This window comes from Camelus bactrianus, chromosome 4 (assembly GCF_048773025.1).
Source record: "Camelus bactrianus isolate YW-2024 breed Bactrian camel chromosome 4, ASM4877302v1, whole genome shotgun sequence".
NCBI lineage: Eukaryota > Metazoa > Chordata > Mammalia > Artiodactyla > Camelidae > Camelus > Camelus bactrianus.
The window spans coordinates 89,365,681-89,383,111 of record NC_133542.1 but is presented as its reverse complement, the minus strand read 5'-3'; the positions used below and the strand labels follow the sequence as shown (position 1 = coordinate 89,383,111).

Sequence of the window (17,431 nt, the reverse complement as noted above, 5' to 3'; positions counted from 1 at the left end):
TCTTACCTCCTTGTTCTCCACCTACCTAGTCCACCCCTAAATTTTAGTCTTACCAAGGTATTTGTTATTCCCCAAACCTGTGGGGAATGCACTTCATGCTTTCATACTCAAGTTCATGGTAATCCCCTTACCTCCCGAGTTCATTCATATTTCAACTCAGCTTAAGATTTAGGTGCCAACTGAAGTGTTTCATGAATTCCTCTGCCCGCTCTCATGCCCTCTGTACCTTCTACAGACTAACACTGTGTTTTATTGTACTTATTTTCTCCTCTTAACTTTACTGCTGCATTTTGGGCAGAGTAATTCTTTGTTGTTGAGAGCTGTCCTGAGCTCCCTTTAGCAACATCCTGGCTTCTACCCATGCAGTGTCAGTAGAATCCTCCCATTTGTGACAACCAAAAATCTTTCCAGCCATTACAAAATATTGCCTGGGGGACAAAGTTGCCCTTGGTCAGAACCATTGCTTTAAAGGAATGTGAGATGCTTGAGGGTACGATAAGTGATTTATCTTTGTAATTCCAGTAAACTGTTTTTTGATACTATAAATGAATCAATATCTGATCATCTGTGTTCCCTTGCTTAATATTTTTTACTGATTCCTCATCATTTCAGTAGCATGGTACTTAAAGCCCTGCCTGCAGCCTCTGTATACACAACTCCTCAGATATCCTCTTCAGTGAAAGAGTAAATTAAAAAAATCTGCCCAATAGCAGAGGAAGACTACAAGAAAACTTGGTTAGCTTGGCTGAGATTTTAGTTGAGAGGAAAGAAGTTTTCCCTGAGAATTTGTTGCCATAGAGCTGCTCTTATGTGAGTCTAAGCAGACACTTAAGTTACCTGCATGATACTTTCCAACTGAGAATTTAACAAAAAAGAATGACTCTATGGGAACCTGGCAAAAGCAAATGGGAAGGGGAAAAAATGGGTATAATCAGATCATCTTTATCTTCCTCTTGGCATTGAAACTGCTTTCATAGAGTACATGTTCTTTGCTCCTCCATTCTGTATATCCTACCTGTATTTGCCCCTGCCCTGGTTCAGCACTGCTTATGACTGGATGGATAAGTCTACTCAGTTCTGAAGTTAGCAGGCACTATATGAAATGCTCAGACATGCCTGGGCTAAAAAATAACTGTAATATGCACAGGAGGAAAACAAAAAAGAAGATTGAAATTTTCAATACGGAATTGGAAATTAAAAAAACTAAAAAGAAGGGACTATAATAGATAAAATTAAGAAATCAGTGAATGAGTTTAATACCAGATGAAACACAGCTGAAGATACAGTGAATTAAGTTTGGTCAGAAGAGAAAATTCAGAATAATGTATAGAGAGACAAAAGGATGGAAAAGGACCAGAAAACTATAACAGAGAAGCGCTAACATTAATGTAACTGTAGTCCTCAAAAGAGAGGAAATAGAGAATACTTGGAGTTAATGCTTAAGAAATTTACCAAATTAATGGAAATCAAGCTGCAGGTTTCAGAAGTCCCACAACCTCAAGCAAAATATTTCAGAGGAAATTAGACCTATGCAAATATTATTAATACATTGAAAGCTAAAAAAGAAAAGAGAAAATCTAAAGCAGTGAAAGAAATAAGGCATATTTCAAAGGACCCAAAATACGGTAACTGACTACTCAATAAAAAGTGGGAATCATGATGGTATATACCTGAAACTTACATGCCAGTTTTACCTGTTCTAAAAAAAAAAGTTGGGATCAGCAGACAAGGGGATGGTATTTTCAAAGTGATGGAGAAAATAACTACCAACATAGAATTCCATATAGAGCAAGAACGCCCTTAACAATTAGGGTACAATAGGTAAAATTTAGAAAATTTTACACAAAAAAATTTCTCCCTAACTACACAAAAATGTTTTTAAGCAGAAGGGAAACAATAATCAGATGGAAGCCTGTAGATGGAAGCCTGTAGATGCAAGAAGGAATGACGAACAACCAAAAGGGTAAACACATGGGTTAAATGAATAGTGATTTTGAGTCAAAAATAATGTCATGAGGGTTTAGAAAGCAAAAGACTAAACTACATGAAAACAATAGCATTTAAGTTGGGTGAGGGGTAAAGAAAAGTGTTTTTAAGATCCGAATGAGAAAAGGTTAGTGCAGTTTTGTGTTAGTCTTGACTATTCAGAGATTCATGTTATAATATTTAGAGTATCCATACTAAAAGATTTGTAAAAGTATATCACTGTATATTAATGGGTTAAAAAGGAATAATATCAATAAGAAGTACCTAATCCAAAAAAGTAGCAAGAAAGAGAAAAGAACAAAGAAAAAATGGTATATAGGAAAAACAGTTGGTGAGGTGGCAAATTTAAATCCAAATGGATCAATTTTTAATCAAGTCAAATCAAAGGAAATTGCATTAAATGTAAATAAACTAAATCTTCCAATAAAGACTGTCAGATAGCAATACAATCTAATTACAATCATACCTTATTTTATTATGCATCTCTTTATTGTTGTCTGCTTTATTGTGATTTTTATAAATTTAGGGTTTGTGGCAACCCTGTGTTGAGCAAGTCTTTTGGGACCATTTTTCTGTTATTTTTAAATTAAATTATTTACTTTTTTTAGGCTTAATGCTATTGCACACTTAATGGTCTACAGTATAGTGTAAACATAACTTTCATATGTGCTGAGAAATCAAAAAAATTTGTGTGACTCACTTTATTGCTTTATTGTTGTAATTGCTTTATTGTGAGGTCTGCAACTGAAACCACAATATCGCTGAGGTATGCTTGTGTATACAAGAGAGACACATATAAGGATATGGAAAAGTGAAAGAGTATGTAAAGACTAACCAACATATAGCTGCTGGGCTATACTAATATCAAACAGAATTTTAGGCAAACGACTTACTAGTAGTAAAGAGAAACAATTGATAAGGGACTAATTCACCAGGAAGATTTAGCAATCCTAAATTTATAGAATTCAACATATGGCTTCCAAGTTTATCAGAACTACACGGAGAAATAGAGAAAACTATTATTGTAGAGGAAGATCACACACTCAGTAGTAAAAAAAATTGATAGGGATATAGAAAATAGAATTAACCTAATCACCATGTATAAGCTACTGTACTCAACAGATACATAATATACATTTTTTAATGGACATGTGGAACATTCATAAAAACTGACCATTTTCTGTACCAAGAAGCAAATCTAAACAAAGAATTATAACCATACAGAGTATATTCTCTGACCATAATTAAGATAAGCTACAAAAAAAAGTTAAATCTCATGTTTAGAAACTATAAAAACATACTCTAAACTAACCTTGGGTTAAGGAAGAATCCACAATGAAAATTAGAAAATATAAAAATAAAGTGTCAAAATTCATGAGGTATAGTTAAAGTTATGCTTAGAGGGGACTTTATTTTTTTCTTTATCTTTTTTTTTTTCGGTTTTGTTTTTTTGCTTTTTAAAAAAATTCTTTTCTTTAGAGGGTAGTTTATATATCTTTAAAAGAAAAGAATAAAGGTTAAAAGTCAATAGATGGAGTATTTATCCCAGTAAGTTACAGAAACTGCAAATTAAGCACAAAGAAGAGGGAAGAAGAGCTTAACTTACTGAAAAAGGAATCAGACCTAATAGGATTAACAAAGCTAACAGTTGCTTCTTTGAAAAGATTAAAATGAAGGAAAAAGTTTGAAGGCACAAACATCAGAAATGAAATGGAGACATCACTCACTTTCTACACACATTAAGAATCTTCTACAAGTATATTATGATTAATGATGCCGAGGCATTTAAAAATTTAGATGAAATGGTCAAATAACTGAGAAACTACAGATATAAGAAAAAATCGGAATAGCTTCATATTTGTTAAAGTAGTTGGATCTATTTTTTTTGGTAGCAGAGGGTAAATTTTATTTAAAAATTTTTTTATTTTTATTTTTTATTGAAGTATAGTCAGTTTACAATGTTGTGTCAATTTTTGGTGTGCAGCACAGTGCTTCAGTTATACATGAATATACCTATATTCGTTTTCATATTTTTCACTGTAAGCTACTACAAGATATTGAATATAGTTCCCTGTGCTATACAGTATAAACTTGTTTATCTATTTTATATATATTAGTTAGTATCTGCAAATCTTGAACTCCCAATTTATCCTTTCCCACCCTCTTCCCCCTAGTAACAGTAAGTTTGTTTTCTGTGTGAATCTGTTTCTGTTTTGTAAATAAGTTCATCTTTTTTTTTGTAGATTCCACATGTAATTGATAGCATATGGTATTTTTCTTTCTTTTCCTGGCTTACTTAACTTCGAATGACATTCTCCAGGAACATCCATGTTGCTGCAAATGGCGTTATGTTGTCATTTTTAATGGCTGAATAGTATTCCATTGTATAAATATACCACATCTTCTTTATCCAATCATCTGTTGATGGACATTTATGTTGTTTAGATATTTGCAACTTTAACTTGTGAATGTTTTTTCCATGATGATTGAGAGAATATCATTTATAACATAGTTAATAGATATATACAAAAAAGAAAAATCACTGTACTTTGAGCATACTGAGTTTGGGCTGTCAGGAGGACAGGCAGATGTCCAACAGGCAGTTGGAATGTGGACTGCGGCAGTAGTTAGGACTGAAGATTGGCAGGCAAGATTGAGTAAAATTCCTAAAGGAGAGAACATAAAGAGAAGAGAAATGGGCCATGGACATAACCAAAGGGAATACTTAACTTTTGGGGTCAGAAGGAGATAGAGGAATCCAAGAGTGAAAAGTAGATCTGAGAGTGAACAGCATTATGAAAAATATTGGGAGAAGAAGTAAAAGTTGTTGATAGTGGCTTGCTGCAGAGAGTCTGAGGAAGATGAAAACAGAAAAAGCTTTTGGATTTGATACTTCAGTGATTATCAAGAGAGAATTTTTTTGCACATAGGTTAGATGGTGAGGATATGGAGGCCATGAAAAAGACACTTGGTAGTAAAGGGAAGGAGGGAGGAACAGGTAGTTCAAGGGGTAGCCTGGTAAGTGGAGGTGTGTGTGTGTGTGTGTGTGTGTGTGTGTGTGTGTGTGTGTGTGTGTGTGTTAAGATGGGGAACACAACAAAACATTTATACGTTGGCAGGATGAAAGCACAGAAGAAAGAATGAAGATGTAATGAAATGTTGTCAAGTTGGGGGGTTATTGTTGGAGTAAGGCCCCAGAGTAAGAATGAGGACCAAGAAGGAGCTTTCACTTTGAAATAGAGGAGGATCACTTCTTTTGTGTGTGTGTGTTTGTGTGTGTGTTTCTTGATACCAATCACTTCTGTTTATTTCAGGACATAATATGCTACTTAGACCCATGGATAATACTAACTTATAATCCTGTTTAAATGTTTTGTTTTGTAAAGATAGGCTCTAAAAATCATAAAACTGAATAGATGAATGATATAACACATATCAACTTAGATTTAAAATGTAGATCATGATTCTCATTCATTCTGTCCTATTGTTAAATGTATTACAAAGATACACATTTAGAAGACCACCCTGTTATTCTCTCCTGAGGAGACTATTCAAGTTGATGAGAAGTAACCCAACATGTTTAGACATAGCTGTTATCAAAAGGATCTTTCTGTGATGTTAACAAGGAAAAACAGTTCAAGTATCATGATCCATATCAACATGATATAAGTACATCATGTACTACAATATGTTTCAAATCTTGAAATTAAAGTGTTATTCGCATATATACATGTACCAGGTTGATACACATATTTTTCAGGCTAAGTAGAGACATACATTTAGAGCTGTATTAATGTATCAAAGCAAAAGACAACCCAGCTTAATACCAAGAGATGTTGTGACTGTCCACGTAGTGTTTGTTAGAGAAAACACTGATTTTGACACATCATTTTATTCAGATAGAGGTCTGGTCACACATGGTCCAAGGATACTCAAATGATAAACCAAATATAATCAGATGTTAAAGATTGGTCTTCAAACATTATAGCCAATGATGCCATGCCTGCCTATGATCTCACCCACATAAAACCACATCCACACTCAGTGGCCAGCAACCATTGAACACAGTTCCTTACCTGTGAGCTGTTTGAAGCTACCAGATTGAGCACTAGTGACTATGTTTTATACTCCTGAATAGCAGTAGGAATCTCAACAAGATTGGAGGAACCAGCTTAACCCTCACATAGTGAGTGCCAAAATGTGACAGTTAAGTCAGAGCATCGTTTACCAGGGCATGAGCCTTCTCTGTGAGGTTATGGATAAATTGGGCCATGGTTCTAGGATGGAAAAATCTGTCACCCAGAACTGGAGGATCACCACTTTCTCTGTGGCAGTAGTGAAGGAAGGGAGGAAGGGGAAAAGAAAAAGAAGTGGTGGTAATGTGGAAGCATGTCCACATTTTGAATAAAGAAACAAATGAGATCATCTGCAGAGAATAAGGAGGCCTGAGTAGAAGGGGATTTTATATATATAGAATATTCTTGTAAAAGTTATAATTAGAAGAAAACATGGAAGTTTTTCTCTTAATTTAGCAAAGCAGGTGGTTTGCAGTATCATGATGTCATGGAGAGAACGTTAGCATTGGAGCCAGAAAGACCTGAATTTGAGTCGTGGCTTTATCCCTTTTTAACAAGTTACCAAACTTATCTTTCTCAATTTCTTCACAGTAAAATGGGGACAACAGTACCTATTTTGTCAGGTAGTTATGCAGATGCAGTGATAGGATATGTCAGTTAATTTCAGTTTCAGCAAACATTTGTTAACCTCCTGTTGTGCGCCACATACTCCACTAAGTCCATATCTTGGAGGAGTTTGAAGTCAAGGAGGAAATTCACTTCTCCTTCATTGTCTTTTGGGACAAAAAACCCCCAACTTTTGCAGAATGGTGAGAGGGCTTGCTGGTTACTTGTCTGTGCACTTTCAAATACTAGATCAGATCCTGCCTGCAGGTGTTATTCCGGTCTGCCGGGATTTAGCCAGTAACGCTGGGTGTGCCACTTCTCCAAGGCAGTGTCCCTGCTATTCCGACCTCTTGCCTTCTGGACAGTGGGGCTGGCAAAGGGAACCCTTTGTATCTGCCAATCATGAGGTGTGAGTGGCCTTGGAATACTGACTCCTTCAATGGTAATTCAGCCTATCTCACTCAACCTCTGTTGTAAGCTGGCTGTGTATTTTTTTTCTCTGTCTCATTTTTGTTATTGTTGTTGTTAGCAGCTAAATGTAGGGTTGTTTAGTTTTCAAATAGCATCCCAGAGGGAAGTGGTCCCAGACCAAGGACTTGAGAACAACTGACCCCATCGTGAACGGTAATGAAATCCATCCATTTATAATCTCTATTACTTTGGGGGAGAATAAGTAAAGACATGCGTCCTTGATTAGGGAGGTTGGAATTAATTGTAATGATTGGACTTGGAGTGTGAGTCTAGAGAAATATTAAATTAAGTTCTAACAGAAGTGCTTTGGCAAAAGGATTATAAATTAAAGCTTTAATATGTGTACTCTAGTTGCTTAAATGATTGTAACATCATTCAAGCATTTAATGACAGTAAAATTGTTCCAGTGTCATCTGTGATTTGTGATGAAGATCAGCACGTCCAGATCAGGACTGACTGAAGCTCATCACCAAGGAAGGGACAAAACATTCTGACTAATACCTGTATTGTGTAATAGACAACTTCCCCTTCTTTAGTTCTTTTTCAGTTCAGCAGAGCTTTTATAACTTTATGTTGGATCAGCAAGGATTAGGTTGGCTCCATTTCTAGGATCGCATAAATACCAACCTTTCAGTGTCGGCAATAGGAAGTTCATTGATGTGTTTTTTTCATATATGTGACCTCTCAGATCTCTCAGGCAGGCCAGTCTGTTTTCCACAGGACTGATCTGTTTCCTTAGTTGTCAACTTTGTATGAGAATTATTGCTGTGCCATGGGCACCAGTAGAGTGTTCCAGCTGACCTTTGTTAGGCCTTTGAGGAAAGGTGGAAAACAACAACCACAAAAAAAAAAAAAAAAAAAAAAAAAAAAAACCCACAGAAAAACCAGTTGGCAAGTGCCAAGGTACCATCAGTGACTAACAACAATGTTCTCTGGACATTTTGTGTGATTCCGTTAAAATAGCGGGCCAGAAATTAACTTGCTTCGAGCGCGATGATGCATGAAAGGCATTCACTGAGCACAGAGCCAGTGCTCAATAAATGTAATCTCTTACTACCATTATTATATTATTTGGAATGAATGTCACCTATTTTCCCCTCCTTCCCCCACTTTGGTCCTCACAAACATCTGAACCTCAGTGGTATGCAGGTAAACAACATTCGTCCTCTTTTCTGAGAACAGGCTGCCCTGATGTTGAAGGTGACATGGCATGGTCAGCAGCCCTGGAAGCCCCATTCCAGACTCCCTGTGATTTTGCTGGGTCAGCCCAGCCTTGCAAACTGGCAGCCGCCTGGAAGATTGAGGTCATGTTCTGCACTGGCCCACACTGGGGAATTGCCGCACATAGCCAACAATCTTCCCTGGCAATAAGAAGTGAAGGGTAGTTCTGGACCCCACTTAACAGCATCCCTTTAAATGCTGCTCTCATAAGCTGGAACTTAAACGCTGCACTAACAAGGGAGTCAGTTTTTGGACAGTCAAAGGCATTTTTTGTCAACAAAGCATCATTATTCAGGCCACACTAGGGTTGCTACATGTATAGTTCTGTTCAGTTCACCTGGTAGATAAAAGGGAATTTGGAGCTTTCATAGCTTCTAAATCAACTCTTACTTCAAACAGATGGCTCCTTGTTCTAAATAATGTCCTTTATATTTTTGTGTGGCAGACTTGACATTTCTAACTGCCCGATGGACATTTCCACTTGGATTTCCAGCTGTTAGCACCTGTTCCCAACATCCTTATTTCTATCTGTGCTATCACTATTTACCAACACTGAGAGACTAGCTATGTAGTGGTTAAGAGTGAGGGCTTAGGAGGCTGACTGCCTGGTTTCAAATCCCTGCCATGTTACTTACTAGGTGTGTGTCCTTGGCCAAGTTTTTTGACTGTTTGATGCCTTAATTACATCATCTGTATAATTGGGATAATAATAACACATTCCTTGTCAAGTTGTGGTAAGTACTGAGTTCAATTGCTTAGACCAGTGTCTGGCATGTAGTCAGTGCTTGTATCAGTTTGGTTGTATTAGACTGCAAGTAGCAGAGCACCAGGTAATAATATTTTAAGCAAGACTCACATTTAATTAGCTTTCATAACTAGAATACTGGAGGTGGGTGGTTCCAGGTTTGGTGCAGCAGTTCAGTGGTGCCACAAAAGACCCCATCTAACTTTCTACTTTCCCCTCCGCCGTCTTTAGCATGCTGGCTTCTCATCTTCATAGTTATCACACTGTGGTCACCAGGTGCAGGTCCAGACATCATGTCTACACTGAGGGCTGGAAGAAGGGAGAAGGGCAGGGCCAGCACCCACTATTCCTTTCACCAGGAAAACAAAAGTTCTCCCAGAAGCCTCCCGAAGTATTTCTCCCTACATCTGATTGCCAAGAGTAAGTCACACGTCCACCCTTGTCTGTGGGAGAGGCCGGGAAAGAGGCTGTCTAGTTTCCAGCCTCTGTAAAGGGAAATGAGGGAAAAAGGAAGAGGGTTGGGCATGGTTGCTGAAGTAACCAGGCCACAGTGACTGCCACAGTGATTATTACATGTTAGCTATTACTCATTATTATTCCAGTTTCTCAAGTTAGAAACATTGAAGTTATTTTTCATTCTCCTTCTTCTTCTCTAGCAAACACTCAGTCACCAAGTTTGGTGATTCCTCCTGCTCAGTGTTTTCCATGCCCACCCCTTCATTTCCCTTCATATTCTTCCTAGTGTTTCTGGTTTTGATTATCTCATGAGTGGAGAAATGCAGCAGCGTTTGTTCTGTATCTTTCATCTCCAGTTTCTCTGCCCTCTGCTCTGTCTTGTACTCTGGTAGGTGAGTCTTCACCAGACACTTCTGTCATGACACCTCTGGCCTCGGATTCCTCAATCATTCTCTGTTGTCTACTATATATAATGTAGTATATATATATCCTCATAGCACTCACAGTATGATGGGAAGGACCGGTTAAATAATCAAGGGTATTGTCATTTATTTTCTTTGCCACCCATTTGGCACATTAAATGTACTGCTTTCCATAAGATCCATTATTATCTTTTCATGTATATACAAGTCTTACCTCTTTCAATAGACCAGAAATTCCTTGAAGGCAGAGTTTATATAATACAACTTTGTGGCTCTCATTAGTCCTAAACACTGAACAAAAAATATGTTGAAGAATTAGTGGCATTCATACAAAATATTTAGTGGATGTTTAATAAATTTTGGCCAGGTCCAATAAAAACATTGGGAAACCTCAGAGACACAAAGAATCTGGTTAAAGAAATCCTCTATCAGATTAGATATATCGTTTGAAGCAGCAGAACTACATCTGTCTGAGAAGTGGCTACAGTGTAATAATATGCAGCTAGATCTTGCATGATTCAAAAGGAAAGCTATAGTGTAGCTTTGCCATAAATGCAAAACTTCAAGGGGTGAAAAGACATCAGTAATCAGTAATTCTGTCAGAAGTGGGATTCGTGTGATTTTTGTGGGGGATACCATCATTACATTGTTCAAGGTACTCATGACACCCACTGGAGGTAAGCTGCTTTCAGTAGCAAAATGTATTGTGAATTAAATATAGAAGAAAAAGTGATCATTCATTTGTTTGCTTAATCAACCAATAACCAACAAACACTTGGTCTGTGCCAGGGTATTTAATGATGGGTAGGACTCAGTCTCTCAAGGAACTGTGGTGTTCAGTAAGAAAAAGAAGCATGCAAACGAGTTCAACAGCCGATTTTAGGTGTGACCATAGAGTGCCGTGTGGGAAATAGGGCAGGAGGGCAGGGTCTATTCTGTCTGGAGTGTGAGGACAGAATAGAGTTACCTTCCTCAGTTATCCTCTCACCTCCCACTGTACTGCTAGAGTTACTACTTTTCCCATGTGTGGTCTCACTTTCCTACCAGCTACTAAATTGCAAAATTAACATTCAAGGAGTTGATAACATCTGTGCTTCTTTGCACTGATTAGACTGGAAACAACCTCAGAAATCATCAAATCTGACCCAGCCTTTATAAACAAAGTAGACATTTGTTCTCTCTCATTCCACCTACCCCAGTCTTCCACCCTTATTCCCTGAATATGAGAGACTAAAGGTGATCAGCTATCCTGGTGTTCCCAGGAATGAGGAATGTCCTGGCACATACGACTTCCAGTGCTAAGACCTAGGGCGGTCCCAGGCAAACTGAGACGTGTTGGTTACTCAAGGATATAGTAGAAAGATTTGGAATTAAGGGATCTGGGTTAAATTCTAGGTTAAATTCCTGACTGTGGGCCAATCTCTTAATGTTGATGGCTGCTTTATGCCGCCTGAAGATAAGTTGTGACCCTGGAAGCCAAGGCAGCAGCCAGTCTGTACTGATTCCACCACAGCCCACTGGGCTTGTCTTATCCACTGGTTGGGTTAAGTCAACATGAGCATATGTTTACTGTAAATATTTGACGTTAACTTTCTCAGAAGTCTCCATTATCATAGAGTCTTATGATCTAGTGATAAAATTGCATTAGACAAAAATAGAATATATTTAACAACTTTTAGATTTTTATTGGCTCCATGAGGCTGGTTCCAGTTGTTACAGTAACTTTGTCACTTACTAGCTGTGTGACCTTGAATAAGGGCTTAATTTTTCTCATCTGAAACATGTGATAAGGTTAATTGTAATGATTAAATGGGTAAATGTGGGTAAATATTGGTCATGAAACAGAAACTATTTTTTTCCTTCCAGTTTTATTGACATATAACTGGCATACATCACTGTGTAAGTTTAAAGTGGATAGTATAATGATTAGACTTACATGTATCACGAGATTATTTCACAAGTTTAGTGAACATCCATCATCTCACATAGATACAAAATTTAAAAAAAATAGAAAAAGATTTTCCTTGTGATGGAAACTCTTAGGATTTACACTCATTATTATTATTATTTTATTTATTTTTTAAATTGTAGTATAATCAATTTAAATGTTTCAGATGTATGGGGTATAGCAAGGTGATTCAGTTATACATATATATTCTTTTTTAGATTCTTTTCCATTATAGGTTATTACATGATATTGACTATAGTGCCCTGTGCTATATACACAGGCGGGCAGAGGGCTAGAGGTGCTCAAGTAAGAAACTGCAGGTGTGCATAGCAACAGGGAGTGCATGGTTTACTTGCTTTCACAATAAAAAACAGTGAAGATTGGAAAAACAGGAAAGTGATTCCATTACTGGGAGCAGTTTTATTTAACTTCAGTATTATAACAAAACAGGTGCCAGGTTCAGACTCTGGAACTTAGTCTAGAAAAGAACAGTTGCCTTCCCTGGGCAGGGTGTGAGATGTGATACAACCCACCTGCTTTCGGTACCCCTCTGGCCTCATGCACAGGCCCACAGTGCTAGCCTCGTCATCATTCCTGAGCTCCTAGGAATTGTGCTTTGTTGGTGATAAAGGTCTCTGAGGCTCTTTAAGTCAGTGATGTATTGATTAAAATAAGAAGTGAGACTTCCTTTCTTCCTTAAGCTGGAGGAATGAAAATAGCAATATTTATTTTCCTTTTATCAAAATTAAAACAGAACTCTCAGTGTCCTGGGCCATCTAAAGACGAGTTTCTGCTTATCCTTTCCTATTGGTAAATGATATGGTGATTTTTCAGTTCCTTCCGCCTTGAGTACTGAAATAGACAATGCAGGTTAAGTTGTCAGCAAAGGGCCTGGCTAGTAATGGCAAACATCAAAGCAAATTGATAATACTGGTAATTTGTATATATATTTCATGTAATCAGAAATGTCTGGTTAAATAAACTTCATCCCCAGCTGCTATTTCAGCTGTGAGTGGGCCAGGATTGCAACTGTGGATCTTTTGTTCTTTCTCGCTTGAATATCTCCAGGTTGAATTGTTGGGAAGTTTTTAGTTAAAATAAAATATCCTAAGAGAGGTGGGGCTGGCCATGGAGGAATAGAGGAGAGGAGAGGGGATGGAATTGAGCTCTGGGAGAAACAGGAGCCAGGTTCCAAGCCAGGGGTGGCAGGTGTTCTGGGACCTCCCTCTTCCGAACACTGTCCCCACGTCCTCCTCCCACACTCTCTGCCCGTCATCCCCAGTGACTTTGACAGACTGGTGGGACGAGTATAAATGACTAATGACATAAGAAAAGTCGCTTGGCCTCATTATAAGCCAGAAAATGGGAATTAAAACAACAGTTAGATAATTGACTATGGGTTTTAAATAAGGGAGGGATATGGTTAGAAAATTTTCTAAATGAATGCTCCTTGAGTAGAGTCATTATTTTAACACAGCGTGTAATTCTCTGGGTAAATCTCAGACTGAGACTTCAGATTTTTAAAAAACACTCAAATAACAACATTATACCAACAGAAAGACATATATTTCAATAATAAAAAAAATTGTATATAATGCTGAAAACCCATGCTGTAGCCCTATGGGCTAAATTAGATATATCTTCCAAAGATACTAGCTATAACTATGATTGTTGCCATCTAATAGGCATCTAAATAGTGCTACTATGAACATTGGGGTGAACGTATCTTTTCGAATTAGAGTTTTCATCTTTTCCAGATATATGCCCAGAAGTGGAATTACTGGATCATACGGTAACTCTGTTTTTAGTTTTTTAAGAAATCTCCATACTGTTCTCCACAGCAGCTGCACCGATTAGCATTCCCTGGTGTCTCTTCTTTAAGGACTCTAATCCTATCAGATCAGGGACTCATAAGCTCATTTAACCTTCATTAATTTCTTAGAGGGCCTTCTTCAAACATAGCCACATTGAAGGTTGGAGTTTCACCATATGAATTTTGGGGATTCACAAGCATTTAGCCCATAATAGCCTATGAAAACGGTAACTACCACGCAGTCCCTGCTATATTCTAGGTTCTGTGCAGAGTTTTCTACACATTACCTCATTGAATCCTCTTGAGAACTGTATGAAGGGGATATTTTATTGCCTATATTTTACAAATGAGGAAACTGAGTCTCAGGGAAGATACAAAATTTATTCATGCCGCATGCCCTTTAGGAGTGGAGGCAGAATTTGAAGAAGAGCTGCATGACACCTACGCTCTTGCCCTTTGCATGGTCCTCCTGAGTGCTTCCATCTCAGCTGCTGCTCTGTCCTTCCCACCCCATCCCCGAGTCCCGTCGTAAACCTCAGCATTCTCTCCACATGATGTATTTCTTGTGGCCTTGCATTGGCTTATGCTGTTTTCTCAGACTGAAATGTCTTTTTTCTTTTTATTTATTGTTCAAGTTTCATCCCAAGAGGCAATGCCTCCATGAAACCTTCCTATGTACTTAATTTTTTGTTACTGTTGAATCATATATGTATGAAGCCTTCCTATATATTCTATTCTGGTTCATTTGGCCTTGTCTATATGTCTGTGCTTCCCGCCCAGCCACCCCCGCCCCAGGTTATAAGTATTTTGAGGTATTACACATCTGTATTTTCCACCATACCCAGCACATAGTAGGTGCTTTAATAAACATCTACTGAGTGAAAGTCCAGGTGAGAGGGAGTGAAGGTGTGAACCAGAGGAGTGACAATGGAAATGCAAAGGAGAGGATGAATTGTTAAGACTTGGTGATTCTTTGGATTAGTGACTGAGGGAGGGGAAAGAGGTGAGAATGACTTGAAAGATTTTCTTGGGAAGAATGTCATTGTTATTCCAAAAGCCAGGAGATGTTGCTACTTGTGGAGAAATAAATATAGCATTAATAGGGGCAGTGGTAGTGATGATAGCAGCTACCACTAGCTAAATGTGTGAATCAGCAACCATGCCAAGTGCTTATTATATATTGCTCATTTATTTCTTATAATAACCTTGTGAGGTGAGCACCATTAGTCCCAATTTACAGATGATAAAATGGAGGCTCAGAGAGACTAAACAAATTGCTCAAGGTAACACAACGAGCAAACAGCAGAGCTGAGATTCAAATTCAAGTCTGATTCCAAAGCTTCGTGTCCTAAAGCACTGTGCCCATGAAAACTGCCTACCAATGTTATTTCATGTTCTTCAAGGGGCAGGAGGGGCAGTCTTGCCACTTCTTAACGACCATTTGTGATGTCTGAAGACTGAGCAGAATTCAGTGCCATGTTAGTCCTGCGTGACACAATTTCCTGCATGCAGACAGAAGGTTCCCTGTCCAGCCCGTGCAGCACTGTAAAGTTATAGGCATGGACATGAGATGTCTGAGTGACGCCCCAGATGTCTCCTCTCCTTCCCTCCCTCTCCTCTCAGGTGTGTAAGCTGTTTAGCAAAAGTTGCCAGAGCTTCTAGCCTGTTGCATTCATAGACTTGACCAAAGAGAATCCCAGCAAAGCTGAGTGATATCATCTCTTCTACTTGTTTGGTATAGGCAGGGAAGAAAAGGTCCCTACATATTTTGTTAGAGTCACCAGTAAACAAATACCTTCATTAATAGCAACATCAACAATAAGTGAGTGCGGGGTAGGCTACTGCATGGAGGGAGATACCCAAGACTCAGGGTCACACATCCCTAGTAACACAGGAGTTTGCATAATGGAAACAAAGGCTTCAGTTTGTCAACAGCAATACTTACATTAGCTCTACATCTTGGAGGAAAGGAAGTGCAAAACTGGAGCACATTTTGCAGAATTCTATAGGCAATACCCTCCCTGGGCTCAACATGAATGTATTTTAAAATTTTACGTCTGGAAGTGTTTTAATTCTGCCTTATGAGTAGAAGTAGCAATATAAATGGTGTGACAGTAGTGAGGAGGAGCTATAGCAGATTGCAGCAGGTAGTGGTGGAAGGTTTGGGGGATAAGACGGTCTTCTTCAAAAACAAAATGGATCGGACCTTTTCATTCTGGCAATGTAAAGGAAGAAGGAAGGATTGTGATGTTCTTCCTGTGGTATGAAAAGAGAAATGTGTAACAGATTTTCACCATGCCTACCTAGGTCAGCATCAAAGGGATTTCCATAAATGCTCAGAAACATGTGCAGATGAAGACAGTAGAACAACAGAATATGACAGGAGTACTTTGTCTTGGCAGGTTTTTAAAGAATAAAGTAAATGGGAAGCCTTGCTTCCTAGATCACACAGCGAGTTTTCTTTTAGCTCTGTGTTTTTATAAATAAGTGCAGATGTTCTTAGTTTAACTTGTATTTGTCCTATGTTCAGAAGAAGACACTTTCAACTGTATTCTCCTGTATTGGAGAATAATTTAGCATTTTCCCTCCTTCAAAGTGAAATATGAGCTTTCAGAAAAAAAAAAAAAAAATCCCGCCCTGTAGTGTTGCAGCATTTTGATGTGCTTTTATATTTTAATAATTTTTACTGTAGTATATTAATTTTGATTATAAATGTTCCCACACACATGCCCACTGGTGGTAATATTCTGTGTTTACCTTCTTGTTTGTACATTTTTTGGGGATAATGCATTCTGATAACTCATTAGGATACATGGCTGGAAAATTCTCATTTTAAAGTAGAATAGTTGTTAAGCAACATTAAATTTTAATTAGAATTCTTCACTGCATTTCATTATGAGGTTATTGTATAATTACCCAGCAGGTCCTGGTTTTCACTAATGCAGAAGTGACAGCACATAATACTGCTAAATTATTGCCATGTTACTGGAGAAGACAATTGGAGAATGGGGAACAGATAAAGGCATTATTTAAAGAGCCTCAGGGGAAAACCCAACCTCAGAACACAATCCTTATTTTCTTTTTAACTACCTTTTTCATGTCCATCTAGGGCAACGCATAGCATGTAGACCTCCTCTATCATAGGTTAAGTAGCCGACATATAATGTCTCCAGTTGCAGTTTTCACATTTGGCAGGAAACCCTTTTCTTACAACCCTTTCCTCTGTGTGAAGTGGGGCTTGGTAGATACAGTTCTGAATTGCTCAGACACATTACATGTGGGGAGAAAATAAACCTGCAAATAAACAGCCATAAACTGAGGTTTCTAAGAAGCTTTGTGCTTTCTAAATCATCATATTTTATTCCTCTTTAGTTAGGATACAGATGATTACATTATGGCCTGAGAACATAACGCTGTTATAAATGTACCCCAACCCCCCCCATAACATGGCAGGGATGTGGGGGTGGCAGTTTCCATATATGAGCACATTGAAATTCTTTCTTCCTTTAGATTTTTTTCCTTTATGCAGATCTCATAATCTTGCTGTTAATTTGATTCCTGGCTCCCTCCCCTCATTATGCCCAAGACTGCCTCTGTACACTCAAAGCAAATGGAGGCAACTTTTTTGACAATTTGGATGAAAATTAGTTTTAACAGACATTCAGATAATAGGGGTGTGTGTGTGTG

At 38.0% G+C, this 17,431-nt stretch overlaps 1 protein-coding gene and 1 pseudogene across 2 annotated transcripts in view; one reads left to right on the top strand and one right to left on the bottom strand.

Annotated features, from left to right (window-relative positions):
* Positions 1-17,431, top strand: part of LOC105078787 (recQ-mediated genome instability protein 1-like) — a 345,845-nt gene that overhangs the window by 15,386 nt on the left and 313,028 nt on the right. The window lies entirely within an intron of this gene.
* LOC123611980 (ATP synthase F(0) complex subunit g, mitochondrial pseudogene) lies at positions 5,962-6,259 on the bottom strand (annotated as a pseudogene).